Raw genomic sequence first — 14,743 nt, 5'->3', positions numbered from 1 at the left:
ATAGCCATGGAGTCAGTTTCCTATCATCTAAATAATTAGGTTCTATCATGTGACAGTTACAAAGAATCACATACTGAACAAAGGATTTCCTTTAAAAAAAATAGTTTATACAGGTGTTTTTAAATGCACATTACTCCCTGCTTCCCCTATCTCCTTGTCCTTTTTTTTTTCAGCTTAAGACATGCAGCACGCACATTATTCAAGTTTGGAAACTGCTTAGTGAAATTTAATTCATATAAGTGAGTGCTAGTGGGTTTAGGCTGTAACAAGTTCCCTAATTTATTTTTATAAGCAGTTTGAGTAATTTGCAGATGTTTGTGACAGAAGTCAAGTGCAAGGGTTGCTGTAAGCTAGCCAGCTTTTGTGTAACAAATGATGAGTGAGGAAAATTGATACTAAGCAGGATACCTGCAAGGTACTTGTATATCTTAGACTTTTGAAGTTATTGAGTTGTGGTATCAGAAAATTCTGTAAAATACGCAGGTCTGTATAGGATTTGTACTTGGAAATAAAGCCTCAATGAAACCCTTTGGGGAAAGAAATGAAATAGATTTTTATATTGTAATCATCTATTAATTGAAGGTCAGGCACTGTGAGGTAAATGGGTTCATGTATCACTTATGATTGGCAAGCAATTAACTTCTGGTAAATTAATTGTACAGACAGTGGAGTAGACTCTGTCTTGACAGGTAAAAGTATTTGTTCATTCAAGTGACATTAAGAGATGAAATGAAACTTGCCTACAAGTACATAACATTGGTTCTACTTAGAAATTCCATTCTGCAGCAAGGTCCAGTGTTTTAAAAATCTCTGAATAAGAGCAAACATTAGACATCCCCAGTGTTCCAGTAGAAAGAAAATACTGGGGTTTATGCTGAATCACTGAAAATTTTGAAGATTTTTTTCCCCAGTATTTTAGTAAGGTGAAGTGGACTGATAACCTTTAACATCACAAACCCTGTAAAATATGAAAAGATAAAAAGTAACAAGAAGCCAAAATTTAACTTGAAGTAATATTACATATATACATGTATATACATATATAATATTACATAGTCAAAAGAAAACTGATATCAAATTGACTAATATCAAATTGACTTTTTCAATAAATCGTTTGTTATCAAGTGTTCAATTCTCCATCTCAATATGACTTAGTCACATTAAGTATACTTGCAAATTAATGTATTTGAGGAAAAGCATCTGTTATGCTCTCAGGAAAACAGTTACTTTAGGTGATACAGAACACCTTAATGAGATAAAATCCCAACACAAACAAGGTATTCTGTAGTTTTTACATGCTGTCACGGTAAAACTAAACAGGTAGGAACTTAAGATAATTTTAGTCCTAATACATATGATATTGTTCCAACAAAAAACAAACGAACAAAGCAACAAAACCACTAAACTTCTTTCCCTTTCTGTCTGCCCTGTTGTTTCCTTAATAAAGATGAAGTCCAACATAGCATGATTCGATTCCGTAGCTATCTTAGCACTTCTTAGATAGATAGCTTCTTCAGTAGCTATCACTTCTTAGATAGCTTCTTCAAAATCAGTGCAACTTCTTCCGCAGCTGTGGCTGCCCTTTTAACAACTGCCTGAAGGCAGTTACCTTGCACATAGGAAACCTGGAGATTTTCTGTCCTGGGGCAGTTTTGTTCTGAAGGCTCTGTCTTTACCTGTGAATGGAGGCCATTAACGATACTGTTCCTTGGAAACGTCCTCTTTCTTGATCAGCATACAACAGTTTTGTAAAAACCAGTAAGTAAACTTACACATCCTGGTCAAATTCCAGTTCAGGTAACAGCACCCTGCTTACAGAGTTCCTGCAGTTTCAAAGGGATAGTTAACTGTTAAGCTACTTCGTAGTATTGCCTGGTGTAGTTAAAACAGCTGTTGCATTTTGTTTGAGAGGTGGTCTCAGCTAATTAATGTATAAAGTGGACACCCCCCCCCCCCATGATGTTTTGGTTTTTCTTTCCTTTTTACAATGTATTTTGGCTATGGTAAAGTTACAGAAGTATCAAACTGGTTTTTTACTTTTTTTTTTTTTCTAAATTATTATTATTTTCCATTAAGCTGAATCTAATTACTGCAGTGATGTAAATTAAATCTGATTTTTAAAAATAATACAGAAATACAACTACGCAGTTTTATCATTAGCCTTATTCTTAAATCCTATCTTAAATACACTGATCTCTAAAATCTCTGATATTAAATTTGCCAAAGGATGGGATCAGTGCAGTTTTTAAAAATAAAGGCAGTGATATTCAACAGATAAAACCGTGGCAGTTACAATGAGAGTCAGCTAACTGCTTTTTATATGTGCCAAGGAGGCATATTAAGCATCATTTGTTTTTTTTCTTTCTGCTTTTTAAACAGATCAGGATGGAGTTTTGATATCCACAAAATTTGACATATCAGATTGATAAAAACAGCACAGCAGAGAACATCCAGTACAGAATCAGATTCACCACAAATCAAAACTGAAGTGTGAGCTTATTTCAAATTCAGAAGATCCTTATAGCAGTGAGGCTGCTGTCAGCTATGTAAGTATGACCTCATTCTTTGCCTGCAGAGAAGATACAATTAAGTGTAATTCTTTACTTCTTGGATTACAGCATTTATTGTCATAATCTCTCTGCATCTCCTTTCCAAAAACCCAAGCACCTCTGTAGTCCATATATTCTGGCAATATTTAGTATAATAAGCAAATTTTATTTCTGTTCTGCGATATGTCTGGAGTTATCTCCTTAAAGTACAAGTATGTTAAATGCAGACTAGTAATACACTGCTTTAGAATGCCTTTAAACAGGAATTTGAAAATCTACAACTATTAATGTTCAGCAATAACCTTATAAACAAATGCCTTTGATAGTTTACTGATGGATAGGTGAATCAAAGTACTGATTTATTTAGTTTTATAAAACTTCTATGCTTCCCCTCCCCCTTTTTTTGTTTTTACTTAAGGAATTAAAGTTCTAATTTGGAAATCACATCCTGGCTGAGGGAATAGTTATCTTTTGTAGGAACACAAACTTCCAAGATCATGGGCAAAGTAATATTAACTGGAGACACAGACATTCCAAGAAGCCAAGTTAAACATCTTAAATCAGCATTAAGGTAAATCCATTAAAAAAAAAGGGGGGGGAGGAGGGTAGAAGCTGACACTTTTTATTTTCCCCAGCGGTAAATGAAACCCAAAGTTGGCTCAGGCTGTGGAGGGCTCCTCAGGAAGAGGAGTTATAGCATGGAGGGACTGAACCAATTTTTGTGAAAATGGTTTCTGCAGGAACTAGATGAGGGCTTTTTTTCATCTCAGGAAGAAACCATGATATTTTAGGGCTTTGATTGTATATATTAATGGTCCAAAGTAAAATTTTGAATAAGGATAAAAACTACATCTTGAGTTCCTGGAAAGATAACTTATTTCAGATTTGCTGCAGGCAGGCATGAATTTTTAATGCACTGTTATTTCTCAGGCATTTTTCTACAGTATTTATTATTATATATTCAATATGTTACTGTAAGTAAAAATAAGTCTTTAAAACTGACAAAGTTAAACATGTCTTTCTTGCCACACCAGAATGTTCTTCAAACCAAAAATTTAGCTGCAAATTGTTCTTGCAAATCAAAGTCTAATTGTTTTTAAGTATAGACCCTCAAAGCCAAGTTGAGTGCAGAAGAAAGGAAATCACAATTTGCTGAGTAGACTTAGGCTGTATATAATCAGAAACATTAAAAAGGACTAACATTTCCTTTTTTTTTATGGCCCAACTCTGGTAATAATACTATCTGAACGTGATTTATAACATAAGCAAGATCTTAATATTTTTACTTTGAGAAAGCAACATTGTAGAAACTAAAATGGAAAATCTGTTGTTAAAGCATTCAGTGAAGACCAGACTAACCACTTGAGCCAAACAGCACAGATTACATGCGGTATGTTCAAGCCACTCCAAGTAAAAACAAGCCAACTGTAGACATAAGGAGAGACAGAAGAGTGAAAAAAACCCGCCAACCAAACAAAACCAACAAATACCTCCCCCCAGTAGCAAATAGGTGATTATTGTGCTAAGTTTGAAAAAGTGTGTGTGGAAACTCAAAAAAAAAAGACACACACATACTTAAAAGAACTTTTAATACAGTGCTTATAATTATGTAGACACCAAAATCCCTCCTGTTTAAAGTGTTAACTGTGGTAGCAAGAAATCTGCCAGTACCCAAATTAGTCTGGCATTTGCATGGTGTCAAATACTGTAATATGTACAACTGGCAAAGAATAACATAGTTTCATGCATCAAGTGCCAGCAGCAACCCCACTAGCAGTGCAGTTTAATGGAGGCTATCAGACTCGAGCATACTGGAAACCTCTCTCTTCCTCTTTTTTGGCAACCTTAAAAATATAAAGACATAGTCATTAGACTGGAATTTACATGACCTATTTTTCCAAACGTATGATTAACACATCACACCCTTAAAGAAAAATTATTTTGTTTCTGATACTTGTCCAACCAGTGAATGCATGAAGTAAGGAAACAGTTCCTGGTACATGCATGAAGCCATCACTTGCACACACAAATTCAGATCAAGGCTTTTCCTCCTGATTTTTGGACATGTACAGTATCAGTGTATTGAATAATTATTTATTTTCCTTTAGTGAGTCATGGTAAGAGACAGCTTTTTCGAAACTTGCCAGCACATCCTGTGGATGAGTATGTATACACTTTACGTACTGTATTAGAAATGTGAACATTTGTTCTTATTTAAATATTGCACACCATAAAACTACAAGATAAGCACTAAAATAGCAAAGTAATGGGCAAACTATTAATGCCTGAATCGATTTAAGTCCTAAAACATTAAATGGCTTGAGTACTAATTTGAAAATTTATAGCATTACTTTTATTGTAAAATACATACAATCCTACATATAAAACCTATTCGCCTTTATGTTGCTGTGCTGCCAAATAGGACTGTTATCCCTACAAACTAATAATTCCAAGAGGAATTACTGTGAGCACCTTTCTGCAGTTTTCACAAGACAACTATAGTGAGCTACCCATGCATAATTAATTCACCTTAAAACTAGCTATTTCTTTTGCACTTGCTTATTCTTTGTTGGCATTAAAACTAAAGTTACGGCTCTAATGCAAACAGGTTGGTTTTGGTGCAGAGGGAAAGACTGAAGGCCCCAGAAGGAAGCAGCAGTGGAATTAGGAGTGACTGAGATACAAAACTGGCCCTGACTTTTTGCTCTTTCTTGCAAAGCGTGTAAGATTAGGTGTTTAATAAGCACTGCAGTAATCTGTTGAAGGTTAGTTCTCGCTCCCCTCTTTGAAAGAAAATGAAGGACAAATGAGGCTGGGGATGCCACTGGTTCAGGAATGGGATGAATCACAATGAGAGGCACCTTCGGGCAGGAAAACAACCTTACTCCCCTCGGGGAAACGTTTCTCCCTTCTCATTGCTTCTATTCCCCGGGAAGCTCGCTGTGGGACACCGCCAGACAACGTCCTCCTGAGGCATTGTGCCCTAATGGGAGGCGGTTGAATGAGATGGCGGGGAGGTATCTCAAAACAATGGGCTTAGGAAAGCACCCATCTCCTTCTGGAATTCGACGACCAAGCAGGAAGAAATGGAGACCCCGCCTATTATCTTGATGGGGTGGGCAGTGTGAGCTGACGAGGATGCCTGCAGCAATGTAATGAAGCCCTATTCTTAGAATTAAGTAACGGGTAAACGTCATCAGTAATTTTCCAATTATATTTTAATGCCCATTTGTTGAGCATGAAATTTCTCAGATCAACAAGTTTCTATGTCACTACAGAAAAATTTCCCAGTGGAACTACCTCCAGGAGCGGTGTTGTTTGTAAATTTGTTTGTTTGTAAATTGTGATTTCTAAGAGCTTTGCACCTTGTGTCGATAAATTCGAAACTCTTGTTCAGGTGCCTAGTTCTCTTCACGGTGGTTTCACAGGAGTTCTAATTGAAGAGCTGCTTATCATCATCTCAGTCAGGAGCATGTCTCTCTTTCATCTTTCCATAATCTCCCATTGCTCAACAAATGTCCATCGCTAGTTGCAGACAGTGAAGCCCTCTCTTAATCAGTTTCTCCTCTATCCTCCTTTTGCAGCTCATAACTTCCACTGCAATCACTGATGCCAGCTCCCACCACTTTCCTCAGATTCCTTAAAAACTCACGCCATTTCTCCTCCAGCATCAGCCCTCAGAGCCACTGCGTCATTCTGCACCACAGCAGCTTTCTCTTCTGCTACGACTTTAGAAGCTGCTTAGTATAACAGGACAGCGGCAGTAGCACCAGGAGTTAAACAGCCACCCATTTTCTGTTGCGGATTTGAAACCTGTCGCTACATGAGGCTAGGAGGTTTCACTGTGCTCTTCCAGACCTCCGTAATCAACAACTGTTTGCTAAACGTCCTGTAACCAGTAACATGCCCCCTACAGGAAAGGTCTGTCTGTTCACGCCGGTTTTCCCATGCCGGTTAATAGTCACCCTTTTCGACGGTGAACTCGTGAAGCTGTTTCGACAGTCAAGTTTTATCGGTAACCACTAGACAAGGTGGGGAGAGCCGCCTCATGGGGAGGAGGGCTGCCCTCAGCCGGCCTGGGCCTCAACCGGCACCAGCGGCTCCCGCTCCCCGCTTTGAGTTTCTTCTGCGAAATGACCCCTTACAGGGCTGCCGGTGCCGGTGAGCCCCGCAGGGCGCCAGAGGCAGGGCCCCTACTCCACAGCCGCTGCCCCCGCCCCAGCCGCCCACAGCACCCGAGGCCGGGAGCGGCCTCTACTCCCGCCCACGTCGGGCCCAGCCACCTCAGCGTCCGCTCGCTAAGCGGCGCCCAGCGCGGCCGGCTTGCACGACGGAGAGGGCCGGGCGGCGCTTTGGGCCCCAGGGGGGCGGCACGGCGCGGAGCCTCCTCCCGGGCTGCTCTTCCCCGGCCGGACGGAGAGCGGCACTGTGTCCCCGCGGCGCACGCTCCGCCGAAGCCTCCCCCTCTCCGCGGCCACCACCGCGCAGTTCCCCGGTCCATGCGTCCGCCGCCGGCGGAGCCCGGCGAGCCGAGCAGCGGGAGGTAAAGGCCGGCGGGGTCTGGAGCGAAGCGGCGGGGCCGGGGAGGAGCCTCGCCTCCCCCCCGCTCCCCATAGGGTGCGGGCCCCGAGCTGTTCGCTGGGGCCTCCGCCATGTCGGGGGCGGGAAGGCGGTCGGACCATGCAGCGGCTGCTGCTACAGCTCTCCTCCGCTGGCGGCCGGGCGTGCGGGGTCCTCCTCACAGCGTCCCCGCAGCACGGCGAGCCCGGCGGCGCCGGGGACCCGTCCCCAGGCGTCACTGGAGGGGAGTTACCTGCGGGTGGGAGGCGAGGCAGCGGGGCGGGTGTTGCGCGGAGGGTCCGCCCGCCAACCGGGGCTCGGCCGTGGGCCACGAGCCCCGATAGCTGCTCTCCTGCGCGGGGAAGGGGCAGTGGCTGGGGGAGCGTTGTAGCTAGCGGCGGATGAGCCGCTCCGTTGCCGAGCTGAGGCCTGCCCTCCACGGGGGCCTTCCTGTGGGCCTTGTCCCCGGAACTGCCGCTGGGTCCCGTCGCGATGAACACTGCGGGCAGTCCTCGCGCGAGGTGTCGGCTGCCTGCCTCTTTCTGTCGGTGGCTCTTTCTCGCCCGTCAGCCGCGTAAGCGGTGCCCAGACTTACCCTCAACAGTAGTGGCCTCTACTCCCGGCAGCCCTGGGGAGGGCCGCGGTCCGGCCTGCCCTGCCCTGCCGGCAGCTGGAGCCTGTGTGGCGGCCTTGACCGGTGCAGGAAGGGTCGGTGAAACGCTTCGCACGTTTGTCCCCAGAAAATGATGTGGAGTGTCCGTGAATCCTGAAAGCACTTCGCAGAGAACAGAGCCCTGCGATATAAATTCACCCCGTCCGAGATGAAATCGAAAGATTTTTAGTACTTAAAGAGCTCGTTCGTTCTGAACAGCTGAAACGTGTTTATCGTGTAATTATTTGTGTCGTTTGTAGCATAGTATTCCCATGTGCTTTGGACACAGTCGTAAGGTCACTGGGCCTTCGGAAGAGCCTGACTTAATGGGATAGGGAGAAAAATACTCGAGAGATACATAAAATGTTTTTATACAGTGTTTTGACAATGTTTAGTGTGCATTGAGTCTTCCAATAGGATGAGAGTGATTCATGTAGAATTTAAGCAAAGAAACACTGAAAGTATTTTGGGGGCTTAAGGTAAAGCAGAAGAACAGAGAAGATAATCAGGTTGCTCTTTGTCCATTTCAGCATCACTGAAATAAAAGCTTTAGATGGTATGTCTTGGGCTGTGGTTGAAGGTTGAAATGCAAGCCTGAAGCGAATTACAGAAGGGGAGAAGAATTTAAGTATGGTATACGTTTGTAAGTATGACGAATTAAGCCATGATTCATCCAGGTAGTCACCATGACTAGGGCAAGGCTTGTTTGTATCATGTGTTCACAGGACTTTCAAGTTGCAGTAGTTTGTGTTCTGTAGATTAATGAAGAAGGGAATTTAACAGCATCAAAGCACATCTTAAGAATTCCTTTATTTCTTCTTTATAGGCCTTTTTCCTGTCATGTTTTAGGTTTGTTTTTAACTCTGGGGTTGCCCTGTACTTTTTGTGGTCTTACTTTATTTTTTTAAAGAGCTCTCCCTCAATTTTGTTGGCATTAATGTATTTTAGGAGGGCACTGATGTAGAGGGAAGTGAGATTCTTAGTGTTACCTATGTGGAAGTGCATTACCTGACAAATATGTTAGCCTTGACAGGGTATTGGGAAACATCCATGGTACACTTACAGCTGTTTATGGTGTAGATGGATTGCTACCTGTGACATTGTCTGTTTTACAGAAGATAATTATGTTGTCATGAATTGGTTATTAAATACGTTGCAATATGGGGGGTCGTAGTTTAGAGGAATTGCATGGTGTCTTGTGTTTCACTCCTTCCTGTGTACTGATCTGTAGTCCATGCTTAATGGCTGACATAATCAGTCTAAATAGTTTTTTAAATAGAGTTTGCTGCATGTTGAATTTAGCTCTGGTAAAAATTCCTGAATTACTGAACATTGGGATTTAGAAAGTTGCTGCTGTTTTTCTTACAGAGGCTTTGCCACTATGAAAATGTCAGCAGGGTATTACTTAGCTGTCAGTTACACTACCTCTCAGAATTAAGTAAAGCCATACATTGGTATTTTCTCCTGAATCCAGCTGTGGTTATGGAAGAGGTTAAATTTTCCACCTGTTTCCTCTCACTGGGGATTTTTGATCTAGCCCTAAGTTATTTTATGTAACTGATCTGTGTTCCATCTGAAAAATTGCCTGTGTTAACTCAAATCACCATTTAAAACTAAACAGATTTGGCTGATGTTTTTTTACAGTCATATAAGGTGAACTCATGTGAACTACTTTTTAAATGTAAATGACAGGTTTAAGCCTCTATCAAGTAATTAATGAGAGTAAGCTTTTTGTTGATGTACCTAGCTTAGGATGAGGTTGTCTGTCTTGATTTACGTGAAGCTAATAGCTGTACAATGCTGTGTGTGTGCTATGTTCAGCTGACGTAGTGGCTTCAGTAAATGAAGTGCATTTGAACATATGAAGTAGATATAATTACCCTGATAGGTCTGTGTAATGTAGTTCCAGCCTGGGACTAGATACGTGATTTTATTTTATTTTTTTCCCCAGAATGTATTTAGGATGTCTACAGGAATAAGCTGTTTCCACTCCTGTCTTGCTTTCTTTCTGTGATTTGGTTTCTTGCTTTCTTTTTAAAGTTGAAATTGTGTGATGTGAGTTGAATCATCGTGAGTTGGCTAAGTGGAGTATGTCTTACTGTAGTGTGTTCCTGTTTGGGAAATTCTGGACTGGCTGTTATGTTGCTGTTGTATGTGGACAACCAGCAAAGTTCACAAACTGCTTATGTCTCTTTCCAGCCTCACTCCTCAGCTTCTTTGTGTGGCTGCTATTCTAAAATTACTGGTTGATACATAACACCTTATAGATTAATAGGTTCATAGATAACAGGTGAAAAACCTGCTTTCTGTTCCAGTGTGCCTTGTGCTCTTATGCCCCAGCAGTCATGAGCTCATTCGTCTCCTGTCCTTGCAAGTGCTTTCTGCAGACCTGCATGCATCTTCATTTTGTTTCTGTGTTTGAGCCCATGCTGAAGTTCAGAAATTGTTTGTGCTTCAGCTTTGTCTCAGTGTGCAATAAACCTTCATTCAGGGTCACAGAACTGAAAAGTGTGTGAGGTGGTTAAGAGGGAAGTGGCAGCTGGGAATCACCAGAGTGCAGGACTGTGTGCATCATGGACTTGAAGGCCTTTAGCAGACCTTCGGGTAGGAAGCGATTATACTGCAGAAAGTTGGCCAGACAGTGCTGCCTTTGAATTATTCTGTGTATCTCATTCAAAGGAAATATGTGGACCTGAGAAGCCCTTGTGTGTGGAAGTACCAGAATCAAGACCTGGTCATATTGCAGAAGCCCTGTTAGGTGTCTATGCAGGTCTGAAGATTCACGCTCTGGAGCCTGAGTCTTTGACAGCCACTTCCCTTTGTTCCCAGCCAAGTTAAAGTTGTAGCACCATCTGTAAGAAGAAGGCAACCTGTCTTCGTTTGCGTCAACAGCTGAAGCAAGCCAAGATTTGGAGAAGTAGCATTTGCATGTATTGCCAGCCCTGAGTGCTACCAGTGCAGAAAACTAAAGTATTCTTTTAATGTTACGCTTTCCCTTCCTTCGTAATGCCACCTGCATGTGTGTGCCCATAATCGTAGAATTGTAGAATACCAGGTTGGAAGGCACCTCAAGGATCATCTGGTCCAACCTTTCTCTGCAAAAGCAGGGTCTAGACAATATGGGCCCAAACTCCACACTACTGTGATCACTGCAGCCAAGATCCTCACGTGACCCAGATACTGCTTTGTTGGCCTTCTCATCTTAGTTTGGAGGTTAGTAGCAGATGCTTGGTGTAAGATCCCTCTTGAAGATTATCCCTCTGATCTTGACCCAGAAGCATTCAGTAGGGCTTCCTAGTCTTGAATTACAGGTCCGGGCATTGCTGTCTGTGTGAAGGTTTTTCAGAGACAGGTGTGTATGAAAATTCATCTGGATGTGAAAGGAAATCCTGTTGGGCTGAGGAGCTGTAATTCCACAGACGTGTTACTTTTATTCACTGCCCTTCAGCGTCACTTTTGGATGGAGTCTCTGGAGACATGGTGTGGGCAAGTATCAGCTCCATCTGGCAGGAGTTTTCTTTTCTCATTCCAAATACTTCTCTCCCTCATGCTGTTTTGTAATGTGGAGCAGGAATGCAATCTTAAGCAGCAGTACCAATTGCAGGTGTTGAACTGCAGAAGCACCGCCATAACCAGAAGTCTGGTCTCCTTTGTGCAGCCTGTTACATTGCTCTAGGGGCTGGGCACAGGTCACTGCAAAGCAGCTGAGCTGTGTGGAGTCTTCACTGGGGACAGCCCAGGTAGCCTGAGAGCTCTGCTTCCTGGAAGATCTCCTCTCAAAACTGAGATCATGCACGAGCATGGGTAATCAGCATGCTCGAGCAGGGCTGTGAGCTGTATGGGAGGCTATCAAAGAACATAGGAGGGAAGCTGTAGAGGAATCTTCTATCTCTAAGCTCTCCTAGGGCTGGAAAGGCGTTTTGCAGATACTCTATGATTTTCTGAACACCACCCCCCCCAAAAAAAAAAAAAAAAGCCCAAAACAATAACAACAGAAAATCTCCACACCCACAAAAAAAAACCACCCCAAACCCAACCTCCCTCACCCCCCACCCAAAAAAAAAAAATCCCATTCAAGCAACAAAACATACAAAACCCAAATGGAGCCAACCCCAAAACCAACCCAAAACCCAAGCAACAGCCTTTTCCACTTAAACAAGGAAAACAACTACTTGTTGATTTTTTTCTGGCTTGTCAGGCTCCGTTTTCTGCACACTCTGTAATCCAAGGCTACTTATTTTGCCGTGTCCCAGGCTTTGACGTTCAGCACACAGCAAAAGGAAGCCAGTACAAAAGTAGTTGTTGCCAAGCAGACCTGGTGCTGGAGAATACACTTGCTTGTGGCTCTCCTCTTCCTATCTCACTGCTTTAACCATGTGCACCCAGCAGGGGATCTGTCTGTATTTGGGAGCTTGGAGGCCTGTATCAGGAGCAGCTTTCTGGCATAAAAGGAAACCATGTGATGTGGGGGTTGGCACCTTCTGTCACCTGTCAGACACCAGCTGACCAACTCGGCCTTCTCCTGATCACAGAGTGGTTTAAGTTGGAAAGGACCTTAAAGATCATCTAGTTCCAACTGCCTGCATGTGGTATGTGAAGAAGAGCCTTTGAGTCCTTCCTAGCAAACATGGCTCTGCTCTTCCTGAAAGGTGTATTTACTTCCTAACATTTACTTTGGATGAGTTTGTGCTGGTTTGGTTGAAGTGTGTGTAATTGGAGAAATTTTTTGTTTTGTGCTCAAAGTAAGTTTTATTTTTTGTAGTTGCTTCAAAAGAATCTCTCTGGTGCAGGCCATGCACAAGGCTTAAAAATCTCAACAGTGGGAAAAACCCCCTAGCAGAGCAGGTTGCATAAGACAAGTGTTTTGAGATGTGTATGTTAGTGTACTGCACTTGGACAGAATGTGATGTGAAAAAGAGGACCTTAGTTAAAAGTGTTGAAATAGCCAAAGCCCTTGGAACAGCTGGTGGGAATAAGACTGAGTGGGAGAAGGAAAAGAGCAGAAAAGATGTTGGAAGTGTTTTTAGAAGTGCATTGTCTCTAGCTGGGCGTAGATTTTCACATTAAGTAACAGTGTTTAGTTGGCCTGTTCTGTTGCTGACTGCTGGCAGAAATGGAGGAGCACAAAAAGCTCCCAAACTGCCTCTTTTGCTACTGTTGCGCTTACTGAGAAGAATCTGCTGGAAAGCGTTTCATTTTTTTCTTCCCTTTTTTGCCTTTTGTTTTTTAGGGAATAGACTCAAACATTGTCCGCAAAGAAAGGCTTTTGTAAATACAGCTACAGGGTACAATGATTTGGTCCACTTTGATTTCATTGGCTGCTTTTTTTCCTCTTGTGCTTGTATTTAAATACTTGTTTTGCTCCATTTATGAGACTTCAAAGTGCAAGAAAACAAATGTAGAAATAACCTTTGTCTTTGAATGTGTGTGTTAGAACCTGATTCAGACAGCAGAAGTCTGAGTAGTGGAAATTCAGTAGCATTACACTGTTAGCAGGTACACTTTAGCCTTTTCACTCTTCTAGGCTGGATTTATATTCACAGATGGAATGTTCTATAAAATTGCTGAATGGCATTTCAGCCTTTCTTGGTGTGGTTTTTGTGAAGCTCATGTTTGGAAGTGGGGGTGAATAGCATTTTCTGCCTGCAGCTGGTCCTTTACTTCAAAAATTTGGACCTCATCATAAAGTTCTTTCTTACGTGAAGTGCTCTATATGTTTTGATGACAATTCTTAATGGCTGGCATAGTGGAAGGAGGGTAGATTCAAAAAGGGAGGCATGTTTCTCTGACTCTTGTGAAGACTGCTATAAGGTAATTGAGCCATCAACGTGTTGTGGTAGGAATGCTACAGAGTATTTGTGCCAAATTTTTTACCTGACTTAAGTGTCTATGCTCATAGATTTAGTGTGAGTTTTTTCTTTGTTTGTTTTAATTTATTTTATTTTGATTGAAAGACTTGCCAGGAAAATGAGCTCCAGGCTAATATGTGCACTGGAATTAAGTCAGGCTTTGTGTAGATCTGACATCTATGGTGTGTACGCAGTGGATTAAGAGTCTGCAGCCACTTTGATGAACAGAAGTGTGGGTTTTTAGCATTGATGGGGCACTGCAAGTTAGTGGTGTAAGTAACATATTCTGATTTTGATGTACCAGGTTTTACTTTGCCTAATTCCCCACATGATGGAACAAATCTTTTCTTGACCTGCATGGATATGTAGACCTTTTCAAGATGGTTAAGAACTGTGGTGAAGAACCAAGTGGAAAGATAAGTGAGGAAACTTACTTTTATTTCTAATTCTGCTGCCGTTACGTTATTTACCTGATGTTAGTCAGCTTTTTTTAGATGAGAAATCAGTAGTTGAAATCAGGAAGGTATTCTTACTCGTAAGAAAACTTACATTTGAGCTCAACTCAGCTTGTTGGGTACTTTGTCAGTTAGCTGTGCTTAATCTACTAAAACAATTATACACATTGCCTGGTGTTAATGCTTTGCTTAAAGTTGTATAGTCTGTGAGCAAAACATCAGTTTTAATCTGTGTCCTGATTGTTCTTTTGTCAGGAGGGACATCCACTTCTACTTGCATCTGATCTGTACCTTCGAAACTATGGTTTCCTGACAGAAGAGTGCATTATATTTTTTTACAGCAGATCCTTGTTAAATGTGCCATCAGTGGTGGTTTTGGAAAGATGAGAATGGACCCACTGCAGGGCAGCTCAGTGAAGCTGAAAATGTAAGTTCTATGCTGTTACTATGTTTTTTGAATTACCATTGGGTTTTTTTCAGTCTCCAGTATGTCAGGATATACATGTGTGTGTTTTTTGAAAGCCAGGAAATGCAAATGACCATTACACGATGTTTTATGTAGTTTGAAATAAAAAATTGTTTAAAAACACCCAAAAGCAAAAGCATCCCAAATTTTTAAACAAACAAACAAAAACCCCACCAAACCCCAAAATCAACAGGAAAGCCCCAACCCCAGAA

General features: G+C 42.1%; 1 protein-coding gene across 9 annotated transcripts in view; it reads left to right on the top strand.

The window, feature by feature from the left end:
- N4BP2 (NEDD4 binding protein 2) overlaps positions 1 to 14,743 on the top strand; it is a 65,658-nt gene that overhangs the window by 11,248 nt on the left and 39,667 nt on the right. For 4 of the 9 annotated variants that reach the window (XM_065698641.1, XM_065698631.1, XM_065698613.1 and 1 more), the window contains 3 exons: positions 2,380 to 3,120; positions 13,915 to 14,030; positions 14,321 to 14,492. The gene's annotated coding sequence lies outside the window, so the exon portion shown is untranslated. Of the gene's footprint in view, positions 1 to 2,379; positions 3,121 to 6,848; positions 7,093 to 8,291; positions 8,405 to 13,914; positions 14,031 to 14,320; positions 14,493 to 14,743 lie in introns of those variants that run through there. The other 5 variants (XM_065698623.1, XM_065698605.1, XM_065698661.1 and 2 more) reach the window with 5 other exon arrangements.

The sequence above is a fragment of the Lathamus discolor genome, chromosome 1, assembly GCF_037157495.1.
Source record: "Lathamus discolor isolate bLatDis1 chromosome 1, bLatDis1.hap1, whole genome shotgun sequence".
Lineage (NCBI taxonomy): Eukaryota > Metazoa > Chordata > Aves > Psittaciformes > Psittacidae > Lathamus > Lathamus discolor.
This window is presented reverse-complemented; position numbering and strand designations above follow the sequence as displayed.